Source organism: Pinus tabuliformis, chromosome 2_1 (assembly GCF_031772625.1).
Source record: "Pinus tabuliformis cultivar Carrire ecotype Pingquan chromosome 2_1, CPIR1, whole genome shotgun sequence".
Classification (NCBI taxonomy): Eukaryota; Viridiplantae; Streptophyta; class Pinopsida; order Pinales; family Pinaceae; genus Pinus; species Pinus tabuliformis.
Window position 1 is genome coordinate 105,114,382 of NC_142299.1, and position 25,301 is coordinate 105,139,682.

A 25,301-nucleotide genomic window follows, 5' to 3' on the forward strand; every position below is an offset into this window, starting at 1 on the left:
GGGTGGAATACCTTAGTGGATAATGCAACCTACACAGTATTTGAAACCTTTAACCACAACAGAGTAACATATTTGTTATGTTACTTGGATTTCACCAACGACCAATAGACAACATCCCTAAAACAAATACACAACCCTAAGGTTTCCACTGGAAAATACTAGAATTTACACACAAAATCAATCCACAACCATTTTTTACTAATTTTTTAGAAATTCCACTTATCTACTAATTTTTAAGAAATTCCACTTGAGCCTTTAATTAAGAAGAGAAAAAAGAGGAAAAAATCATGTAATTTTTTCTATAAATTGTACTTATCTACTAATTTTGATCATTTTTAAGAAATTCCACTTCATCTCTTTAGTGAGCGGAGAAGAAAAAAGGGGGCAAAAAAACCCAAAATAAAAAACGTAAAAATTTATAGGTTTGATACCTGATATCATCCTAGAGAACCACAACGTGACCTGAGGAGAAAAGGATCCATCCATTACTCCACTTAGTCTGTTGTGCAAACCCTTCTCTTCTTCTAAGGGAAAAATAAAAAAAGAAAATGAATGGATGAAATCAACCACGAAATACAAAAAAAAATCACCTGTGCATTCCTCCCTGTAGAGCAAGCCTCGAAAGAAGTCATGTTTATCATATGAATTTATTATTTAATAGATTCTTCTTTCTGTTAGTTCGCATTAATGTATTAGGCAAAATCATTTAAAAATGAATATCAGATCCACATAAAGCTTTTTACAACCATTCTAAGCTAATGTGGGATTCATTCATCCAGAAATTATTCACTACTTTAATTTATTCCAAATGTTTATATGACATCTTAATCAAAATCCTCAAGTAGGTGTTCATGCCTTATTAGTAGTCTCTAGGCTAAAAATACACTATTTCGTTTACGACACAAAACTAGGAATCAATTGTTTTAGGGACCTAAATGGAGAGTTCAATCCATAGGCTTTGGCTTCCCTTCAAATTATTTTTCCTAACAACAATATTAGAGCACTCATAACTTCCAAGAAGTATGTCTGCAAATTCCTCTGAAAATGAAAACATTGAGAATATTTCCCCAACCATAAAAGAAGGCTACCAAAGATGAACCAGTGAACCACATGATATCATGAGTAGACAGGGCTCGTGGAATCAAAAGACCATTGCCAATCATGGCCAAAAGAATTGAATCAACTAGTAAACGTCAAATGTTTTTAGGATTAAGGTAGTTTATCCACATTTGTGCTATTGGAATCCACATAAATAGTAGATTAGTAGTTCATCCTAAGGTCGATCCCATAGGTTTCACAACCTTCTCCGAACGTTTTCCACATCGATCAAGAATAATAGTTGTTAAGTCCACCACAAGTGATAAAATACATAGTATAATGTTATGAGGTAGATAATGGACGAAATCCGACCACATAGCCTGTGCAAGAACAAAGAGTCCACCAATTGTAATACAATCTTCTCAAACCCTTCATATGATAGCATTAAGAATATTATAATAGTTGAGTGATTAATATCTTTTCACTTCAAAAATGCATACAAAATTGCAGTTAAAAGGGAACGTAACCATAATATACATACACATAAAAGAAACAGAAATAAATGACAACCATGAGAAGCAAAGACACAACAAGTTTATAACGGAATTAACCCAATGTGGGTAACATCTACGGGACCTGCTTAACGTGGGGAGGCCTCTTTCATTAATCTTTGGTGAAATCAAATTACATACATGTAGAAAAGGCACCTTATACCTCCAATTCTAGGGATGGCGTGAAAATGCACACCTTTTCTGAAAAATGGATTGCATTGTTGAATTATTGGCATGAAATCGTGTTAAATGACCATAGTGTTGACCCCTTTCTACTTTGGTTAAAACCTAGACCCTTAGGAATCTCAAAGATTCCCCAAAGATTCCTTATCGCTATTTGACTAGAATTCTACTGTTCATATGATAAATCTAACTTCACCACTAACTTCTTGTGAAAAAATGAGTAAAATTAGTATAAAGTCAGCCTGGTTTTGAGACTGTCAAAATTGGGCCTTTAGAGAATCTTTTAGATTCCTCATGATTCCACAAAGATTCCTAATCTATTTTTATATGATTAGTTTTGTTTTACTAATAACAATTACATATTTATAAACATGTGCTTGCTTCTTTCTTCTTGTGCTGAGTTTTCCGTAGTTGTAGGTGCTTAAAAATAGGTAAAGTTCCTTAAGTTAAACAAGACATTCATGAGTAAAATAGCTTCAAAAATGAATAATGAATAGCAAATATATATAGTGCAACAAACCATTAAAGAGGCACATTAACACAGTGTTTTGATGAAGCATTTCACCCCTCTTGGGCTACATCTCCTTGGTCCAACTTCCATGGCTTGGGCCTCTATATTAGCTCCATGTGGCAAAAAAGTTGTTTACAAAGCTCTATGGCTACTGATACCTACACCATTGTGTTCAGAAAGTCCAAATTAGCCAAAAACAATTTTTTTATCTCAATTTGGTCGAAAATTAAACATTATGCTTCATTCAATTTTTCCTAGGAAACCTCGCTAAATCTGGAGAGACTTGAGTTAAGTACGCAAAAACTGGCAATTTATGCCTAATTTGGCATGCCGCCAAATCCGTCGCCAACTTAATAAATTGTTTAATTAAGTAATAAACTACATTAATTAAATTAAAACGTGATTAGCACGCTAAGCACTATCCATTCGTTGACCCTTGGTTTTTTGGTGCGTGGCCACATGGGGTGGGGGCTGGCTCCCACCACCTCCATTTTCGGCAATTAAGCGCCATTTAAATATCATTTCTTGGCTAATTGTTTCAATGTTCCACGTTGTGGTTCAATGGTAAGGCACATGGGTTCAAAACCTACCTTCGTCTAACCCATATTCTTTTGCCATATTAAATGTAACACCATATATATAATGGACTTTGACCATATCAAATAATATTTAAATATACGCCATTGAAATTTGCATATTTGTGAAGTCGAATATAAATTAATTTAATATATAAAATATATATATGATATTATAATATAATATATAGTTAAAAAATATATAATATAAATAAAAATTATATATATATATATATATATATATATATATGTATATATATATATATATATATATGTATATAATATTTAAATAATTAAAAAAAAAATCAAATTCCACCTTAAGATCACTTACGCAATTTCACCTTCACAAAACCAAACTAGCGAATCTTAAGGTGACATTTACAATGGCCCCATTGGGCGAAAACTGAATAATATTCCTCTTTTTGACTAGACTACTAACTGGACTGCCATGTCATCATTCTGTCCCATTTTGCATTTTTTTTAGCTGTTTAGGAAAACGAACATTAGGCCTTTTCTCCTTCATCCAGATTCTATTTTCAGTGGAAAAAATTGCCTTGCGATCATCTTGATGAGATGGATGCATCCATAAAGTTTTCGAGCCAATTTGAGAACTTTTATTTTTGAGCTAAATACTGAGCACCTCATCATTCCTCCCCACTAGAAGCCTTTTGGACCCGAGAAGATACTATTATCTGACAAGTGGATGAGGATATAGCCTCCTCACCTTTCCAAGCTCGATCTAATTGGATTTTTTACGAATTTGTTTCCTTCGGCTACTCTCTAACAAAATCAACATTCACATGCCTTAAGGACCCTGATCTACACCTGTACTTGTCGTTTCCCTTTTCAAGCCGATCTTGCACTATTTGTTGCGGCATTTTCAGTCATTCATAGAAATTCCTGGTCTTTTCCATGTTGCCATCAATAGAAACATCCTTCTTACCAAGATGACATAGCAAAATATAATGCGAATGAATGACAAATTTCACTACTTGGTTTTCTTGACTCAAGCCCGATTGTACATCTTGAAAGTATGAAATTTTCTGAACATAACTTTCATGTAAAACATAATGATGCTTGAATACAATAGCTACATAACCAATAGGCCTAAAAGGCATAACATTGAACTTGTTTCTTATACCTCTTTTGTACCTTCGAACCAAGTGAAATTTTTGACAAGTATCCGTCCAATGAAAGTGCATGGATTGCTACAACTTAATCTTTACACCATTGAAATCTTCTGAATGAAATAAGATGGTGAATTTGCTTGCATAAACTTGAAACTAAAATGAACCTTTCAAGTTTGAAAGAGCATAAAAAAGAATTGAACTGATCTTTTGGTTTGAAGCGACACATGCCTCTTGTTGTTTGCCTCCCCATTGGAAGTCTTTGCACACACCTGAAAATGCATGCCAAGGATATTTGAAAGAAGAAATCTCAACAACAACTCCCCTCCAAAATTGAGCTGCTCCCAGCAAATGTCTTATCAAAATGACTATCTTGGACATTGACCAATCAACAGTGGCACCCAACTTGGAGAGGCTTGCCTTCAACTTATCATTTCCAATATCATGGCCCAAATTCATCAAAGAAGTGATACCCAACTTGTACTTTGATATCTCCAAAACATCAAACAATTTTCCTTCCTAGATGACATGTGCATAAGAAAATGTTCTAAACATGTTTTTGTCACCCAAGTGGACAATTTCTTCAAGAAAGGACTCTTTTTTTCGATAATTCAAATACATGTATCTAATAGAAGTGCTACAAATAACATACAACATTAAAAACCATACAAACCATTCTTGTTTGGTGTTATGTATATTCTTGCACTAACCTCTTTTTACAACTTTTCTTTGGTGAAAACTACTCCTTTTGTCCTCTTTCTTGAAATACTTACCATTCATCTTTGGCACCATAACCATCGGTGCACAACATGGCATAAGCGATGATTGAATGAGGCCATTTTTCAACAAACTTTTGCATTGCATTGGTGTCTCTAAACTTTGCAATTTTGTCAACCCTTGCATGCTAAAATCACAAAGAGAAACCTCTTGGTGCAAAGATATTTCATGTGAATTTTGTTTCTCCTTGAAGGACGATTCATTCACAACCTGAAATACTTCATCACTCTAACGAACTGAATGAACCAAATCAGGATTGAAACTTGCATTACATGCAACAACATTTTCATAAACAATATCATCATTTTGCTTGAACATGAGAAGTACTAAACTTTTACTTGAATTCACTAGTCTTTTTTCCTCCCCTGCATTCACCAAAGAAATGTTCAGCTTTTTGCGATGGGATCTCACTATGTACTCCACCCCATCATTGAAGAAGTGATACTTGTTTTCATGGAGGTAAAACACTGCTTTCCATTCATACAAATATGGAATACCCAACACCACACCTGAAATATCAAGCGATACCACATCTAACTCTACTTCGTCAACAAAATTTGTAGTGATTGCAAACTTAAACAAACATTTTCTTGTAACCTGTAAACTAGTGTTTCTTGTTATCCATCCCAAAGGGTATGGTTTATTGTGAGGTACAGTTTCAAGATTCAATCTCTTAACTAAGTCTTCGGAGATTAGATTCGCTTGTGACCCACTATCGAAGAGTGTGTCAATCTTGGTGTGTTTAGATATGACCCTGCCATGAAATAACTCAATTCATCTCTTTTCATCTGGAGTAGTAGTAGTTTTATAGTTTTGTGAGCTAGTGCTTGAAATATCCTGCTTTCCTTCAATTCCCATGACAGTGATTTTGTTTTCATCACCTGATTCAGAACCTAAGTCTTCTTGAGTGATAGCAGTGGTTTTCTATTTCCCTTTATTGTTAAACTTATTTGGTCTCATTTCTGGATGCAATTTCCAACAGTGGGCTTCATCATGCCCCTCTTTGGAACAATGTTTGCATGTGATTTTATCCTCTTATTTCTTCACACTTGCATTCTTCTTTCCCTTCCATTTTCCTCCTTTCTCTTTCTCCTTACCCTTAGGTGGCCTTTTATCACTACTCTCTTCATAAGTGTTCTTTCCTCTAGATTCAAGATGCGTGGCTTGCACACATCATCTAAATTAGTTGGATTGAACATAAGAATAGTGTGTTTAAGATAGGAATGTAAACCCCCAATATATTTCAGAAGTGTGTCTTGGCAATTCAAATTCACTCCTAATAACAAAGCCCTTTTCTTAAACTTCTATGTAAAATCTTGGACTATTTGACCTTTAAGCTACCTAAAATTCTTCCAACTCATAATGGCTTTTTCCGTATAGGCTGAAGGATAAAATTGTCTTTTAATTGAAAAAACAAATTCAAACCAAGTGATGGATATCCTACCATGGATTCTCATTTCCGCTTGAGTCTTTTCATCCCACCAAACTAGTGTAGCTCCTTCTAGCCTCAATGAAGCCAACTAGATCTTTTTGTCGTCTTCTTGAAGGTTATGAATTTTGTATTATACCTCCAACTGTCAAATCCAATTGTCCAACTTTTCTGCATTCACTTCTCCAATATACATGGGAAGTTCAAATTTTATGTCCAATTTCAGTAATGGAGTTTTTCCTTTCGGGGTTTTTGAACGAGTATGGGCAGTTTCAGTGGTGGTAGTGGAAGATGATGCTATGTGAGATAGTGAAGATGATGAGGAATATTATGAGGATGGTGGAGATGGAGGTGGATTTCAACCATTCCCTTTGGAATCGTTCTTCTTATCTTTTTTGTCCTCTGAGCTTCCTTCTCCATGTGGAAGTTTAGAACTGTCTCCAACCATTCTAGTGTTCCTCTCTTCATAGAGGACTTTAACCATCTCAGTCAAAGTATAGAAATATTTCTTAAATTCTTCCTCTTCTGAAGAGGGATCTTCAAGCTCTCTTTCTCTAAACATAATGGCTATGGATTCAAGCTCAGAAATTTGTACTGATTGTACCTCTTCAATATCAGTTGAAGACAAAACTTGAGGAGCTTCAAGTGAAACTAGATTTGCAACTTTGGGTGATGGAAATTGTGGCCTCATGCCTCTCCTTCTTCTAGGCATTACCTCAGGAGTTGCAACCAATTGCCTCCATTATCCTCTCTGCAACTTTACCCTTGTAAGCATCAAAATTTTGCAGCCATTAAAATCCTAATTGCACAAACTCATTCAATCAAGCAATTCAACCTTGTGCTCTGATACCAGCTTGATCTATTTTTGTATGATTAGTTTTTATGTGCTAGTAACAACTACATATTTATAAACATGTGCTCGCTTCTTGCTTTTTGTGTTGAGGTTTCCGTAGTTGTTGGTGCTTACAAACAAGTAAATTTCCTTAAGTTAAACAAGAAATTCATGAGAAAAATAGCTTAAAAAATGAATAATAAATAGAAAACATATACAATGCAACAAACCATCAAAGAGACACATTAACACTGTGTTTTGATGAAGGAGTTCACCCCTCCTGGGCTACATCTCCTTGGTCCAACTTCCATGGTTTAAGCCTCTGTATTAGCTCCATGTGGCAAAAAATGTTGTTTACAAAGCTCTGTGGCTCCTGATACCTATGCCAATGTATTGCGAAGGTCCAAATTAGCCAAAAACACTTCTTTCTGATCTCAATTTGGTCGAAAATTGAGCAAGTTATGCTTCATTCAATTTTTCCTAGGAAACCGCGCTAAATCTGGAGAGACTCTAGTTAACTCTGCCAAAACTGGCAGTTTCCGCCTAATTTGGTGCGCTGCCAAATCTGGCACCAACTTAATTAACTGTTCAATTAAATGATAAACGACATTAATTAAATTAATTGTGATTAGCTCACTAAGAACTATCCATTTATTGGCCCTTGGTTTCTTGGTGCGCGGTCATATGGGGTGGGGGTTGGCTCCCACCAACCCCGCTGTCGGCAATTAATTTGCATTTAAATATCATTTTGTGGCTAACATTATGAAAGTTTTTCATTGTGGTTCAATGGTAAGGCACATGGTTTGGGTGGGGGACATTATGGGTTCAAAACTCGCCTCCACCCAACCCATATTCTTTTGCCATATTAAATGTAACACCATATATATAATGCCCTTTGACCATATCAAATAATATATAAATATGTGCCATTCAAATATGTGGATTTGTGAATTTGAATTTAAATTAATTTAATATTAATATATATATCTCTCTCTCTCTATATATATATATATAGATATATATATATATTGTTTTTTTTAAGCAAGAGTCAGTCCTTCTATTATCTTGTCACTCAAAAATATGTTACATAAAATACATTGCACCCAAAGAGGAAGAGGGCTAAAGACTTAGCAATCACTCCAATCTTTGAGGAAAGAGTCATCTACTTCGAGAACAAAACAGTTTGCCTCCACCACCTGAACCTGGGACCAAGGTCAAGCGTTCACGGGGTAGAATGGAACAAAAATTCTTAACCCGACAAACTTTGCGCGGATCCGAGGAGGTGAATAATGACTATAAAATAAAGATTTTAGGTCCACGAGGGAGTGCCTGGACCCACTGACCAGCTCGACAAATTAGAGCCCTTGATCTACATCTGCAAGATCTAATGGCCAAGGGAAATATCGGGCGGAGAAGAAGTCGGAGAAATACCCACTGACCAACTTGACAAATCAGAGCCCTTGATCTACATCTGCGAGATCCAATGGCCGAGGGAAATATCGGGTGGAGAAGAAGCCAGAGAAATACCCGCCCGATGAAGGCGGTATTCTCTCTCCTCCGGAAGCCACATGTTGAGCACTAAGTGGCATCGGAGACATTTCTAATAAACCACTTCATGTTTTGAGGATGCCCAATAACCCAAAAACCATTTGATGCCTAATAACCCAGAAACCACTTGACACTTGATAACCATTCGACTTTAGATAACGGATTGACACCTAATAACCACTTGACGCCTGAAAACTCTACACTGTTGTCATCCATTCGACTAAGCCACCCAATTGAACCTGTGCCTCATAGTTTAGAGCAGATTCTCACCATTTTTCTGATGGCCTGCTCTCCTGCAAAACCCTCGAGTAGGCAACCTGAGTTATCCCACTGCGAGGCCCGACTATGCCAAAGCTTTGGTTGACTAACAATCAAACCCTTGTCGTCCATTGATTATAGGTCAGCTGGCGGATTCCCCTGCATGTGCTGATAATGCTCCTTGTCTGTGAGGGCCAGAGTGTGGCAGCTCTCATGCAATTGTCCTGCGGGTACCATCTCCCATAAGCAACACTTGTTGTCTTTTGTGCATCTCACCCCTTCATTAGTGAGCCAGTCCGCTACTCTATTGGCGTCTCTTCGCACATGCACAAAACTAAGAGTTCTGAGAATTCTTAGGTGTGATTGAATTCAGTAATAGACCTGCAAAAGTCTCCAGTGTCTCGAGACTTTGTCAGGTGCAATACCTGTGCCTAGCCGCTTGACCGCCTTAATTACTAATTCTGAGTCAGCCTCGATGATTGTATTATGTAAATTGAACTTTATCAGAATCTCTAAGAATTATTCAATGGATATGAGTTCAGCCAGGTTGTTAGTGGCCCTCCCCAGATGACTGTGAAAGATGACCTTTATGTGGCCTTCTTCATCTCTTATGACTCCTCCATAACCAACATCTCCAAGGTTACCTTTTGAGGCTCCATCAATATTGAATTTTAAAAAGCCTTTGGGAAGGGGTTGCCAGAAAGTCCTTCCAGCTGATATTCTCTTTTTTGTCTTGATTATTCCCTGAGGGATGAGAGACCGAAGCCCCAATAGTTCCAGGATGTGAGTGTCCCGATGACCCGGGGTTTCTCGGGAGGATGATTCCGATGGACATTGACTGTTTCTTTGAGCTATTTTAGGATTTGAGCTATGATTCTTTGAGTTGAGCTAGATTTATCTTTGAATATCCTGTTGTTATTTTATCTCCAAATATCCCAAATCAAGAATCCTGGAATCAGAGCCCAGGTTGTGTATACTATCTCATTGTCCAACAAGTCCTTCCTCCAATTCTTTAGAGTGTCGATAATGTCACTATCATTCTTGTCTGTTTGCTTGAAGATATTGGCTATCCAATTCCATAAGGTGGAGGTGAAGGAGCAGAGGTTGAGAAGGTGATCTATAGTTTCTTCCTGTTGTCCACATAAATGACATCTTGATGGCCCAGAAAAACCTCTCTTTCTAAGATTTTCCCATGTGAGAATCTTCCTGTGTTGTACCAGCCACCTGAACAGATTTATCTTCGTCCAGTGTGGGTTTTTCCATAAGTCTTTCCATGTCTTATCAAGGCTTGGGTAGTTAAGCCCTGTGGCTATTCTTTTGGCTTCTTTGAGGTTGAATATGCCCTCATTGTTTTTACCCCATCTTAGTAGATCATTCGAGGTAGAGGTCAAAATTTGTCTTTTCTCCAGAATAGCTTGCAACACTATAGCTTGGGTCTTCAAGGGGCATTCTTCACTATAGTCTGGTACCTTCCAAATCCTCCATTTGCCAATGTCCTTAATTGTTCCCAGTAGTCACTTAATTTTTTCAGTCCTCTGTTAAAGGTGTCAATTTTGATAATGTCAAGTCCTTCTCTACTGAGGTTATGTTCTTGCTGCCAGTTGTCCTCCCAAAACCATGCAAGCTTCCCATTTCGGATCTCCCAGAAACTGTGTTTCTGAACTAAGGCTCTATTTCCCCATGCCTTGTTCCAAATGTGGGAACCTTTGATGTGGCCTATCATTCTGATGTGGTTCGTTTCTTGCTAATCCCTTGCATATTTTTGTTTCTAGAGTCTTGCCCAGGGGTTTCTGATTTCCTTTAGCCATCTGCACCAAATTTTTTCCCCCAAAACTTTATTTAAAATGTCCAGGTCATGGAGGCCCAAACCACCATGGGTTTTGGGTTTACAGAGCTTGTCCCATGCTACCAGAGACTATTTCCTTTTCTCTTCCCCTTTACCACAAAGAAAATCCCTTTCAATGTTCCTAATATGTTGTAAAACTCATGTTGGTGCCGGAAGGGCTGATAACATGAAGATTGGAATGGTTTGTAGCACTGCTTTTGTGAGAACTAACCTCCCAGCTAAATTCAAGGATCTGTTTGTCCATTTGCTGACTTTATCCTTCAATTTATTGATTACTAACTCCTAGATTTCCTTGCTTAGTAGTTTGTCTATGAGGGGTATTCCCAGATATTTTGAGGGAAGATGATCTCTTTGAAATCCTAGAATTCTAGAGAGATTTCTTTGAATTGAGATATCCGTATTGAAAAAGAAAACTTTAGATTTTGTGAGGCTTACCTCAGTACCCGCGGCCATTGCGAACTCATGTAGGATTTGTTTGAAAGCTTTGGCTTCCTTGACTGTTGGTGTGCCCTGCAGCATGGTGTCATCCACAAATTGTTGATGGGTCAATGTGTCCCCATTTGGAGTGAGTCTTAGTCCCTCGATTCTTCCCTCCTCCTTGACTAAAGTGATCGCTCTGCCCAATCCTTCCATCATGAGAATGAAGAGGAAGGGGGAGAGAGGATCACCTTGTCTGAGGCCTCTTGAAGGCTTGAAAGTTATGGGAGGAGAGCCATTAAGACGAATAGAACAACTGGTAGTGGTGACGAGAGCCATAACCTATCTTATCCAGTTGTGGTCTTATTCGTATGCTTTAATAACTTCCCTTATATAATACCAGCTTAGCTTATCATAAGCTTTTGCTATGTCCAACTGTATTATCATACCTACTTGCTTATTGGTCCTAAGGGAATGCACCACTTCGTGAGCTTGAACTATGTTATTGAGAATTTGTCTACCTTCCACATAACCAATCTGCTCTTCTGACACAAGTGTTGGAAGAAGGGGTTTGAGTCTGTTAGCAATTACTTTGGAAATGATTTTGTACACCACATTGCATAAAGCTATGGGTCTAAATCTATTTGGAGTCATGGCTTTTTCCTGTTTGGGGATTAAGGCTATGAAGGATTCATTAAGCGCTCTCAGAACTAATTTTGATTTTCTCGAGTCCTCCACCACCTCCAGGATGTCGTTTTTTACTATTTCCCAGCACGTTTTGAAGAAATCTACATTGAAACCATCAGGGCTTGGAGCTTTCCCATTGTGCATCTCTTTAATTGCTTCATTAACCTCTTCCTCTGTTACTGGCCTCTTGAGATTATAATTGTCTTCTCTAGTTACCAATTGTGGAATGTGCTGAGTGAAGCTTTTAGTAAATAGAGATCTATCTTCCATGGTCTCCTCTGCTATACTTTGGAAATGTTGGACCAGAACCGCTTCCGTTTCCTTGTGAGTATTTTGCTCTATACCCTGATGTTATAGACAATTTTGTGCCTTACAGCAACAGGTATGAATTGTCAATAATCCAAGGGATCCAAAGTTCCCTAAACATGATGTTCCTACCCCTAGAGGAACAAGGTCAGCAAACCAACAGCTCTCAGATAAGTTCTCCACCTGAAAACACTCAAAAACAAGCAATCCTGAAATCAAAGCAGGTGCTCCACTAGGCTTCTGCGCTGAAACACAACTCCTCCATGGTGTACCTGCGTTGCAAAGCAGGTAGAACAAAGGCCACCTGCGTTGAGCGAGATTGGACAAGTGGCACACTGAGTCATTGCTCCAAAAATGACACTTGGATCAGGGATTTCGCCTTGTGATGAGTCAGAGGCTCTGTTTCTCCAAGTGGAAGCAAAGTTCTCCAAGTGGACTCAAGAACTGAAGATCAACTGAAGAGAGAGAGGACACAAGGCAGCCACACATCAGTTGCAAGCTGACTCATCCTTTCTCAGTTCATCTATATATTGAGCTCTCTCCTATGAGCTCAGGAGGCTGGAATTTTGTGCAAAGTAATTATATGTTGTTGGTTTCACTATAGAGCTATTGGGTGATTGCTTGAAGGAGGTGAAGAGGAGAAATTCTTTCTGCTGGGAGGTGTTGCTGGATTGGGGCCTTCAATGGTTGTAACTCTCTCAGAACTTTACTTCTTCATTAATAAAAGCTATTGAGGTTCTTCTATATGCTCTTGTTTGAATGATATATTGTGATAATTGTATATTTGATTTACACTAATCCTTGAATCAATTATGATTGCATGTTGCTTGTAGTTTCCTTCTTTGCTATTTTGCAGGATCTCATTGTAGCTGGGCCAACAATAGAGCAAGGAGCTGGGAGCAAGCAGCCATAGAGAAGAGTTTGGATTTGACATTAAGCGCAAGGCAACGGTTAGTGCATTCTTTCATTCTCTTTTGCTTTCATAAAGAAGTAAACCTTCAGTAGTTTCCTTTACAGATGTTGCTGAGGTACTATCACCCTTAGAGTGGGATAGGGTCATCCGAATCGGATACTTTTCCCTACAACAAACTGGCGACTCCGCTGGGGACCGTATCTGTTTGATTGTTTGTAGTATTTTGCTATTCATTTCCTCAACAAAAGAGTACCAAATCGAAAAGCTTTTGACTATATCAAAAGCGAAGTAGAGGGCAGCTACTCTAGCTCATTTCTGAGCATGTTCATGATTTGAAGAGCTGATCTACAAGGATCCTTGTAAGCTCTTAGTGATAGCTTTTCATCCTCCTAATCATCCCTTTGTGTGTACTTGACTGATTGCTTCTGATTTGAGCAAAAACTGTGCATTTTTTAGAAAATTGTGACCCGGAAACTGTGAAAACGCAACTTTCGTTTTCCAAAGTAGGTAGTACACAGGCTACCTGCGCTGAGAGCCAGACTGGCTGAGCAGCACCTGCGTTGGCCCAATTTTGCCTAGTGCAGTTGGGGTTTCCTCCCTTTCTCTTACCTGTTTTCACTTAGATTTTGCTGCAAGTTGTCTTTCTTGTACCTGTTCTGAAACCAGCCTTACTTGCCATCATTCAGCCTCTGTTATATAACGAAATTGTACTTGTTCTTTGTATTTCTTACTTCATTTACAATTTCCCATAACGAAGAGTAAACTAGTCTTGCTTTGGCCTCTTAGATCTGAACCTGTGTTAGGCATTTTGCTGGTCTAAAGAGTTAGCTTGTTTGCTGTCCATAGCTGATTAGTCTTTTTTACTTTCATCATTATGGTTTGATTTCATGTATTTCCAGTGATTAAACAAGTAAATCTTAAGGTGTCTTTTGATTTTGGACAAGCTTGTTTACTTTCGCTTTAAATCGAAATCAAAGTTATATAACAACTTTCTTTTTGTAATACATCAACATTAAGAAAGGGAAAAGAAAATACATGCATTGTGCATTTTGCATTTGACTGTTTGCATGACGATTTAGGAAATTTTGCATTAGTGTGTGCTCTATGATCTGTGTGAAAAGATTTGCCTTTCTTCTCCTCAGTAGTTAAGATTTTCAAAGTTGAAAGATTGAAAAGTTTGCTTCTCATCTTAGACTCCATTCAGGAATTTGTCACATACATCTCGTGGTGATCCTTAAAGGCAAACTGCTAAACAAGATCAACATTAAAATAAATTCAATTTACATAACAACGCTTTGTAACATAACGCAAACACATAGAGGTCTAGGTAGAGACGTGTTCCGGCGTCGTTAAACATAGTGACTGTCGATCTCTACGAAGGTGGGTGATTCCTCCTGAGAGTCGGTGGCACTAATACGGACTTGTGCTCCCACGTACCGTCGCGTATATATTGGGAGACCCCTATAGGAACAAAGCCTTTATCCATAGGAAGCCGTGTTGGCCGCCCTACTGATCGCGATGCAATGAACACAGCATTCACGAAGATCGACCACCCGTACCGTAAAACGTATTCTGTGGTTTCGCGAAAAGTTTGGCACACCCTCTGCCTAGAACTCCAGAGAAGTTTCTTTTGGCCTTTTTCAAACTCTATAACTGAAAAAGTCCATCCGAGCATTTGTCACTTCGGGCTCGTTAAAACATCGAAGGAGACTAGAGTCATCTTTAGCTTTTTCTCGACTCTTAAAACATGAAAAAGCAAAGTTGTGTCTAAAAGCGTCGTTAATAAAATTTATTTTAAGCGGAACATAATCACCTGTTATTCCCACGTTGATCTTTCAGTTGAAAAGTATGGAGCCCACCAACCAAGGAAGTCACCTTGGCGGAAGTCCCAATCCCTTCTCCTCTTGGGGAGATGTTGGTGCGCCTCATATGGCCACATTGTCACTTCCAGGATTGACAATTGGCCTACCTGTATGGCTCTTTTCAACTAATGTAGTTCAGATCGCCACTAATCCTGAGCAGTCGAATCAATAGTCAGACCAGTCTAAAACTACCCACCAGCCTTCCACTTCTTACAATTCTTCCTCTGATCCTTCATCTTCGCGAGGTAGAGCCGGCAAAAGTCAGCCTCCCATGGAGAAGAAGGAAAAGAAGAAGAAAGAAAAGAAGCAGAAGGGGCCTCTGGCGAAGGCGACTGGGGGCAAGCAAAAGACATCTGACAAAAATCCACACACTGCACCGACCGGACCTAAATCGCCATGTGTCATTTGCAAAGGGACCCACTTCCACCGTGATTGTCCTTGTATTCCCCGGATACTAAGGGACTGGTCCCCCAGGTTGCACAATCCGGTAGCATCAACCTCTGGTAGTCATGTTGATTGCAGTCCGTCAACTAGCGAGAGTGAAGGACGAAGAGGGAGACCAAGATCACCCTGTATGTTGTGTGAAGGCAATCATGCCATCCACCGATGTCCATTCTTAGACGAGGCAAAGAGAGTTTTGGAAGATCGTCCGGTTTCACCGTTACGACTTCCTCCTGGATACCAAAAACTCGCGCCTAATCCCTCGATAGTTGAAAATCCAGCTGGCCCGCTCAAGTGGTCAGCTGAAGTGTCAGTCATTGAGAATGAACCTTCTGAATCCAGACCAGACGAAAGTCTAAAGGTCGAAACGGCAGTTGACCGGGTTCTTCCTTCAGAGGTTTCATCCTCAAATGAATCCGTCATTGAAGACCCATCTTCAAATGACACCCTCACTGAAGAGGATAAGGATGACACCGTCCATATTCTTTTCATCAACACAGACTCTGATGAGCATCAGGGCAATGCGCCCATTCCTTTATCGCAGGAAGGAACATCGTCAGGATCGTATCCGGCCGTGTATTCGGTCCCACCGCCAAGCAACCTAGTTGTATCCTTTGATTGGAATCAACTAGGCAGACCCCGGTTACCAGCGAGTATCCCATTCAGAATCATCGTCCAAATCTACAGAATGGTGATGGCTGGAACTATCATTGATGAAGGGGCATCTGTGAGTATCCTTTCCTCTATTGCTTGGAAAGCACTGGGTTCCCCGACGCTTTTACCTGAGATGAGAAATCTATCAGGTTTTGATAAAGGAACCAGTCGCCCGTTACGGATTCTCCCCAATGTTCCAATTACATTGAAAGGGAAGACAATTCATATGAACATCATGGTCATCCAGGGACCCTTGGTTTATAACTTACTCCTTGGACGAGACTATATATATTGCATGGAGGCGATAGTGTCCTCACTCTTCAGAGTTATGTGTTTTCCGCACGAAGGAAGAATGGTCAAGCTCGTAGACCAACTTTCATTTCCAGGATCACGCATCGCAAATAGTCAAATACCATCCCTTAACGGTCTATTCACTCAAGGAATGCCTCCACCCCCGGTTCTACTTCCCGATGAATGCGAGTGATTCGGAAAGAAAGAACTGGGACCCAGGGGGCATGCACCCTGGCCTGCCTTGGGCAGAGGAAACCTTGGGTATAAAGTTAATTTCCGCAGAAGAATGGACTAGTCCGTACCCCGTCAAAAGAGGGTTGTTCTAGGATAAAGTTCTTTTGTTAAAGTTATGTGAGTGATACAAAGTTCGCTCCCTTTGTCTAAAAAAGTAGGCTCTCCTAAGGGAGGAGATCCATTTGTGGCGGCAAGTAGCCACCATCTTTGAAGTCAAGCCTCACCCTTTAAAACATATGTTTTGAAGGATAAGTAGGGGCAGTCTCCAAAGAAAGAGATGAAATTGCTGCAACAAGTAGTCACCATCCTTAGCAACCTAATGATAGACATCGCCGAAAAGAGAGTTTAGTTTGCGGCAGCAAACAAAACCATTTTTCGGATAATAAGTAAGAGGGAAGAACCTTGAAATTATAATTTATACCTGGGGGCATGCAAACCTTTTGGAGTGCAAGCACGGGACAACTATTTATTTTTTTTAAATTTTTAGGTCCTCCCTTTAAACCTGTAGGTCTAACCCGTTAAACTCGTAGGATTAGCCGTTTCCAGCCTGCATAAAGAAAGGATGTGGGGAAAAAGTTAAAACTTGCCAATTTGGAGTAGCTAATGAGGTATAGCTCCTTAAATAAGAATACCTCACCTTAGGCGTTCCTTGTATTAAGACTGGTATAATTGAGCAAGGTTTGGACGCATTCAAGCTCGTTAAAAAATGAACTACCCCTTAAAGTTTAGGGGGGCATATGCCTCATCTGCATTATTATTATGCTGGGGGCATCCATCATCGAGCAGTTTTAGCAATGTTCATGCTCGTTAAAAAATAAACGCAAGAATCCGAGAAGTTTTAATACATAGTTCATGCTCGTTAAAAAATAAACATAAGTTGTGAGCAATCTTCCCCTACAGTTCAAGCTCACCCAGAAAAAATGAACCGGTAAATAACCTTGAGAAATGTAACCTTTGACAGCCATATTAAAAGCCCTTGGTCGTGTTTATATGCCATCACCTCCATCCGTTCATTTGGCCAATCGTTCATCTCCATATGTTTGTTTACCCATTTTGAGGAACAGCTGCGAAGAGTGATTTCACTTAGCCATCCTTGTGACACTGCCGTGATTGGAAAATTCCAACCTGTACCTGGAATCTGCTGCTATCCCAGTTTATCACTCGTTCCTCAAAAGACGAGTCTTATTTGAGCTCTTTTCACTGACTCGTAAAATATGAAAAGTTTGCCGAGTTTTGGCCTTCCAGCTCGTTAAAGCGACCGGAAAGCTATCCCTCCTCTAGATTTTAATCTTTTTGGACCTGAGGGATTATTGCACAAAAAGATCGAGCGCTTGTTTTGTTCGGCTCGTTAAAGCGATCGAAAATTCATCCCTTCTGTATTGTTTTATACTTTTTCGAACTTAAGGGATTAGATGACGAAAAAGGAATTTTGGAGTTGACTTTATGTACCTTTTCAGACTCTCTAAAAATGAAAAGGACCGAGTTATCCTTGTCGTTAGACTCGTTAAATTCATTAAATAGCGACAAACTTGTCTTTAGACGAGAACGAGTTTCCCTATCGCTAGGCTCGTTAAAACATAGCGATGGGCTTGCCCGAAGGGCAGGTTATAGAACAAGCATATGTTATCCTCCTCAAGCTTGATAAAAATAAAGAGGTACTGGTCAGCAATGACTGGGGAAAAATTGGGAGAACCTCACAGCTTTAATGGTAGCAAGTCGCTCTTGAACATGACACTTTGTCCTCCGTATCACATCGGGTTGGGTTGTTTCATTCACCGGTCTCATAACCATGGTCCTCGCCACACCATCCGCATTTGGGGTAATGCTACCAATCCATCACATCAGTGTCGTTATATGTTCAAGAGATGTTGTTCTGCAAAGAGTCAACCGTGTCCCATCCACTGCCATACATTGTCCTTCATCCATTTCATGACCGCCACCCTGAATCATACATCACAGTTTGTTTTCACCTCATCACAATCACTAGCTCCGTTCCGTGTCACTGATGTGGGATTCATTAAGGCCCTCCTTTGACGGATCGCTCCTTGTCGACATCAGCTCATTATCCAAGGAGTTGATCTAGGAACAACCCCTTCAGTACTTTGAAGCTTGCATGCCTCAATGGCAAGTCTCTCACTTCCGGCGACAGGTATACATCAATGACCTTCGACCAGAAGATTTTGCATTGTGGTCGACGCCAAGTCCTTTATTCCCACCATGTGAATTGTACTGCCGTACCTTGAGGGTCATCATCCTTATCGGTGATTCCTCTCGCGCTTGTTAACGGTTTACATCATTGACCGGTAATCAAGTGATGTCTTCCCATGTTCGACTTCAAGAAATTCTCACATGGATCGACTTGTACATCGAGTGAAGATCATAAGATATTGAAGACCCCGGATCTAGTTTCATCCATCCGGGCTGCGATATATATTCAGGATATAAAGACATTTGATATGTACATCATTGCAGCAGATGATCATCCTTCTCAAAGGATGATAATTTCAGCAGAAAATTATCAGTCTATCATCAGACGATCGTCTGTTCTATGTACCAAAATGTATTTATAAAGCTGAGCATGGGAATGCCCGCCTCAGCTAGATCATGAAAAAGTATGAAAAATAATGTATTGTATTGTATCTTATTACAGGACACTTCTCAGCAGATTGAATGAACTTCGGATCCTCCTAATAAAGCATTTCACCCGATAAACGACCTCATACTTTAGGGGGCATCTGTTATAGACAATTTTGTGCCTTACAGCAACAGGTATGAATTGTCAATAATCCAAGGGATCCAAAGTTCCCTAAACATGATGTTCCTACCCCTAGAGGAACAAGGTCAGCAAACCAACAGCTCTCAGATCAGTTCTCCACCTGAAAACACTCAAAAACAAGCAATCCTGAAATCAAAGCAGGTGCTCCACTAGGCTTCTGCGCTGAAACACAAATCCTCCATGGTGTACCTGCGTTGCAAAGCAGGTAGAACAAAGGCCACCTGCGTTGAGCGAGATTGGACAAGTGGCACACTGAGTCATTGCTCCAAAAATGACACTTGGATCAGGGATTTCGCCTTGTGATGAGTCAGAGGCTCTGTTTCTCCAAGTGGAAGCAAAGTTCTCCAAGTGGACTCAAGAACTGAAGATCAACTGAAGAGAGAGAGGACACAAGGCAGCCACACATCAGTTGCAAGCTGACTCATCCTTTCTCAATTCATCTATATATTGAGCTCTCTCCTATGAGCTCAGGAGGCTGGAATTTTGTGCAAAGTAATTATATGCTGTTGGTTTCACTATAGAGCTATTGGGTGATTGCTTGAAGGAGGTGAAGAGGAGAAATTCTTTCTGCTGGGAGGTGTTGCTGGATTGGGGCCTTCAATGGTTGTAACTCTCTCAGAACTTTACTTCTTCATTAATAAAAGCTATTGAGGTTCTTCTATATGCTCTTGTTTCAATGATATATTGTGATAGTTGTATATTTGATTTACACTAATCCTTGAATCAGTTATGATTGCATGTTGCTTGTAGTTTCCTTCTTTGCTATTTTGCAGGATCTCATTGTAGTTGGGCCAGCAATAGAGCAAGGCGCTGGGAGCAAGCAGCCATAGAGAAGAGTTTGGATTCGACATTAAGCGCAAGGCAACGGTTAGTGCATTCTTTCATTCTCTTTTTCTTTCATAAAGAAGTAAACCTTCAGTAGTTTCCTTTACAGTTGTTGCTGAGGTACTATCACCCTTAGAGTGGGATAGGGTCATCCGAATCGGATACTTTTCCCTACAACACCTGAGGATCGATAAGTTTGTGATTCTATTATGAGCTATGTGATCCATGGTAGACTTGTGAAAGAATCTGGTGTTTCACTCCCCTTCTTTAGTCCATTGCACTCTGGATTTCTGTCTCCAGAAGATTTTCTCCTGCTAGTATCTGTCGTCCCATTCTTGTTTAAGTGAGTCCACTTGCATTTTATTTTCCTCTGTAAAGCCTTATGTGATGAGAATTTGATTAATTTCTTGTAGTTTTCTTTCCACTTCTCCCTTGGATTTGAATATATTTCCATACTCACTGTGATTCCATTCTTTGAGATTTCTCTTGATGTGTTTGAGTCTCTGATGTAGGAGGAACATTTTTGTGCCTTGGGTGGGTATTGCTTTAGCCCACCACTTTCCAATGTTAGTGATGAAATCAGGGTGTGTAAGCTAGACATTTTTGAACCTGAAAGGTCTATTCCTTGGGGTTCCAATAAATGAGGCTTCCAACTGGATGGGCCAGTGGTCCAAACCTTCGTAAGGGAGGACCAAAGAAGTCATGATTTGGCTGGTGAGTAGGAGATCCTCTTAGATTATGAATCTATCTAATCTCAAGGCGACTTGGGAAGTTCCACCTCTCTTGTTGTTCCATGTGAAGATGCCATTTATTGTGTCCATATCCACCAGTCTCATATTGTTAAGGAAGTTTTGGAAGGCTATTCAGTCTCTACCAAGTGATCTCGTTCCTCCTTTTTTCTCTATGAGAGATCTGATCATATTAAAGTCCCCGCCCAGAATCCAGGACACTGTTGGATGTCTCTCTCTCAGCTCTTCTAGAGAGGTGAGGAGCCTGAGTTTATCGTCCAAAAGTTGAGGACCATAGACATTTTTGATCAAGTAGCTATCCTTGTCCCCCAACGGTTGCATAACCATTGAAAGGTGGTTTCTTGATGCCTCAACATCCAAGATTCCAAATTTCTGAGGATTCCAAAGAGTAAGAATGCCTCCAGTTGAATTATTTGCTTTGATTTCTAGATAATCATACTTAATAAGCCATTTACTATGTAGTTCTCTTACTTTTCTTCTGAGCATTTTGTTTCCTGTATAAACACAATATCTGGTTTTTCTTCTTTTATTCTGTTACTGAGATTTCTTTGTTTCCTTTTACTCCCCAATCCTCTAATGTTCCAGGTTGTAAGCTTCATAATGATGGGTTTGTAATAGAGTAACCGGTGAGATCTTTCATCTTACCTGAATTAATCAATAGTTTTCCACACTTTGCCAGTAGCTCATTCTGTCTCGTACGTCCTCTTTTCTTGCTTGGGCTCTTGGTGGAGTGTCCTATTATTTTCTCCTTTGATTTCACCCCTCGGTTCTCTTGGCTATCATGGTTCCTTTTTACTCCTATTGCCTTTGTGTGAGACCTTCAGAGGAATAGCTGTTGTACTCTATCAAACTCCTCTTGTGGTAGAGATTCTATTCCCGTGTTGATTCCTTGCTCTAGAATGTTTTCTAGTCCCAAGTTCTCCCTCTCTAGGATCTCCTATAGGTCTTGGTCCTCCATACCTCCTTCGCTTGGGGTCATCTCAAGGTCCCTTCCAGGTTCCATGATGCTTGGAATGTCCTCCTTTTGTCCATTGAGCTCCTGTATGATTTCCATATTATCCTCTTTTTCCTTTTCCATTTGATAGTCTTGTTTTCTTGTGCATTCCATTTTCTCCTCCTTCTTCCTCTAAGATCTCGAAACTGTTGTGACTTGGTATCTTGCTTTCGCTAGATTTCTTTTGGGACTTTTTTTCCCCTCCTTTCCCTCTACCTCCCATTTTAGTGAAGCCTTCTCGGCCTTTTCCTTTGTTAGTTTTTAAGAATCCCTCCCTTTTGTTGAGTGGGCAGTCTCTGAAGAGATGCCCATGTTCATGACATTTATGGCATCTGAATGGGATGTGTTCATATTCGACTGCCTAGATCCATTCCTCCTCATACACTTCCAGGATGACTTCATCCGGGAGTGCTCCCGATAAGTCCATCTCGACACATATGCGGGCAAAGGAAGTGTATTTCCCTCGCATAATCACCTCTGATATCTTTATGAAATGCCCTAATTTGTTACCTATAGCTTTTAAAGATTCCGACAGCTAGTAGTCTAAAGGTAAGGAATATAATCTAATCCAAACCAGGACCGATGTGAATGTTTCTCGCTCCGGAACAAAGTTCATCACCCAGGGTCGCATGTAGAGTCTTGCAGCAGCATAGAAGTAGGGTTCTCCTTCGAAAACTCTATCTTTGTCTTCTAGGTTAGTGAAAACCACTGTGAAGAAACCCTTTGAGCCAAGACGTAGAGTTATTTCTCCCTTCGGTTTCCAATTATTTCTTATCCAAGTATACAACACTTTTTCCGCCGCCCATATTCCCATGAACTTGAAAGCGACCGCATAAGTCACCAGATGTTCTTTGCGGACCTGTAGGGCCAGATCATTTAAGACAACCCAGGGTTTAATGTTAGCCTTGGGCTTAGATGGTCTCGTTGTAGACAATTTCTCATTTCTCTAACTAGTGTCACCAAGAATCTTTTCCCTCCTAGCTTCCTTGTGGGTCCCTTCCTTTTCTTGGGAAATGTTGCTTCCCAGCTTGTCAATATCTATTGTCTTTGTTTCTGCCTCAGGTGGATTCCAAAAATTGTTCAAACTCGTCTCTTTGCTTCTGTTCGAAACCGTGTTACTGTAGGAGGGAGTGGAGCTCCGTCCTCCAAGCCCCTCCGTCATTACCTGCTCGCACTTGTCGCCCCCTGTTCAAAACCCTAGTTCCTCAGAGCACTCTCGAATGGGATCTATGTTGTACAAGTAATGCAATATATAGTTAAAAATTATATAATATAAAATATAAATTATATATAATATATATAAATATAATATTTAAATAATTAAAAAAATCAAATTCCACCTTAAGTTCACTTAGCCAATTTCACCATCACATAACCAAACCGGGGAATCCGAATGTGACATTTGTCACAGCCCCATTAGGCGAAAACTAAAGGTGATTCCTCTTGTTGACTTGACTGCTGACTCGACTGTTATGTCATCATTCTGTCTCATTCTGCAATTTTTTTAGCTATTAAGGAAAATGAACAACATGCCTTTTCTCCTACATACATAATCTATTTTCAATGAAACAAATTGTGTTAGGATCGTCTTGTCGAGATGGACGCAGCCATATAGTTTTCGAGTCAATCTAAGAAATTTGATTTTTGAGCTGAATACTAAGCACCTAATCAATTCCTCTCTACAAGTGGATTACAATTCCACTTCTCAGATCAGAAAAATGATCGGGCGATCATACTCTTGGGGAAATTCTGGTTCGTTTGAGTATAAACTTGGCAGGTATCTCACACTGTGAAATTTTGTCTCCAAAATGAATCTCTAAGATTCTCCTCAAGATGATGCATGGAATATTCTGTAGAATATCCCCTATAGAATATTACCCTCGAACTGTGTGCCCAAGGTGGTACCTCTTGATTCTTTCATTTGTTGTTCTTCTCTATTGGGTTCCATTCTCCCTCTACTCGGCGTTGAACGAATCTGAGGATAAATAATAAAATTGGTGAACTTTACAAAGCATGGGCCCGTGGGCCAATGGTGATAGACCCAACTATTATGGGACCCACCCAGGGTCATACCCATGGGATCCGAATTGGAAACATTTTTTATGGCATGTTATTATTTTTTAATTGGTGGCGGTTATGGGGTCGCCGTTAGCGGGTCAGTCCACCGGTCGACGCAGGTCAGACCCCCACCAACCCCTTATAATAGGTGGTCAAAATTACGTGGTGGGCGTTTTGGGGTGGGTCCACCAATGGTAGCCCACCAACCTTTTCTTTTTATATCTATTTTTATTTTTATAATAACTTGGTGTTAATTCGTCGGAAAATTTTTAGGCGTTACCATAATTTTTAAGTAGAAGACAATTTCACCAATTCTAACCATTAGAAACCGTCGCCACCAAGTGACTAGTTGTTTCCTCTTTAATTTCTTCTAAATTTAGCGGCTCCGCCAAATTTAGTCGGGCTACAAATTTAACTGGCGCTATGCTAACTTTACCCAATGGGCATAGTTCACCAAAACTTTGATTGGCCATAAATTTCGCATAAGATGTGGGATTGAGGTGCCATTTTCATCATTGGAAATATTGTGGCGAGCTAACCAATTGAACTTTGGTTTCATTACAATCCCGGAACTTTAATTTTTTGCCTTTCGTGAGCCCTCTTTGATCACTGGGTGTTTTCTGGACCCAACTGGACCATTGAGAAAATTCAAAATTATCCCTAAACCTACAACAACAAAAGTGGCAATGAAAGGGGTTGAAAGCATGGATCTAGCCATAGCAAGATGGAAAAGAACATGAGAAATTGGTATTATTCCCATTGTCTATACAACCACACCTCTTGACTCCTTTTTCTTTGAAAAATATGAGAGCAGTGAGAGATTTCCCAACAATCGAGTTAACCAACCATCCATCTACAAATAATGCAACTTTGTTTCCAGCCAGTAGATTCTGATAATTCAACATAATATGTGGCAATTGTAGAAGGAGAAACGGTATTGTAGAAGAGTTTGGAATGGTGGATTTCAAGGAATCCTAGTTTGTATAAGATGGATTTTTCACATGCAGACTATCATCACCTAATTGCTTATTTTCATCACCCAGATCAGGGAAACCATACTTAACCTCTTAGTTCGATGTGGTTGTCAGAATTGGGTTTCTGCATTTCTTGCAAGCATTGGAAAAGTAAGGATTCAGATGGATGCTTTTGAGATTACCACAATGGGTACTAGTACTAATACATTGACCAAAACTAGGCATTGTAGAACTGAAATTGGAACACAAAACATCTTTTTTATATTTATAGCAGGAGGAAATCGATAGCCTCAACATCATTATAGAGGCCATTAGTCATTTCGCCAAACTCACACTGAATATTTCTCTGTATGTATTACATGTGTAGTGCTTTCAGTTGCAATATTTCATATTTGTAGAAAGGAGGGGAGTCAGGGAAAGAGATGAGCAATGGTGAACCAATAGT

At 39.6% G+C, this 25,301-nt stretch overlaps 1 pseudogene; it reads right to left on the reverse strand.

Annotated features, from left to right (window-relative positions):
* Positions 1–894: 894 nt before the first annotated feature.
* LOC149199007 (maltose excess protein 1-like, chloroplastic pseudogene) overlaps positions 895–25,301 on the reverse strand; it is a 59,576-nt pseudogene continuing 35,169 nt past the window's right edge.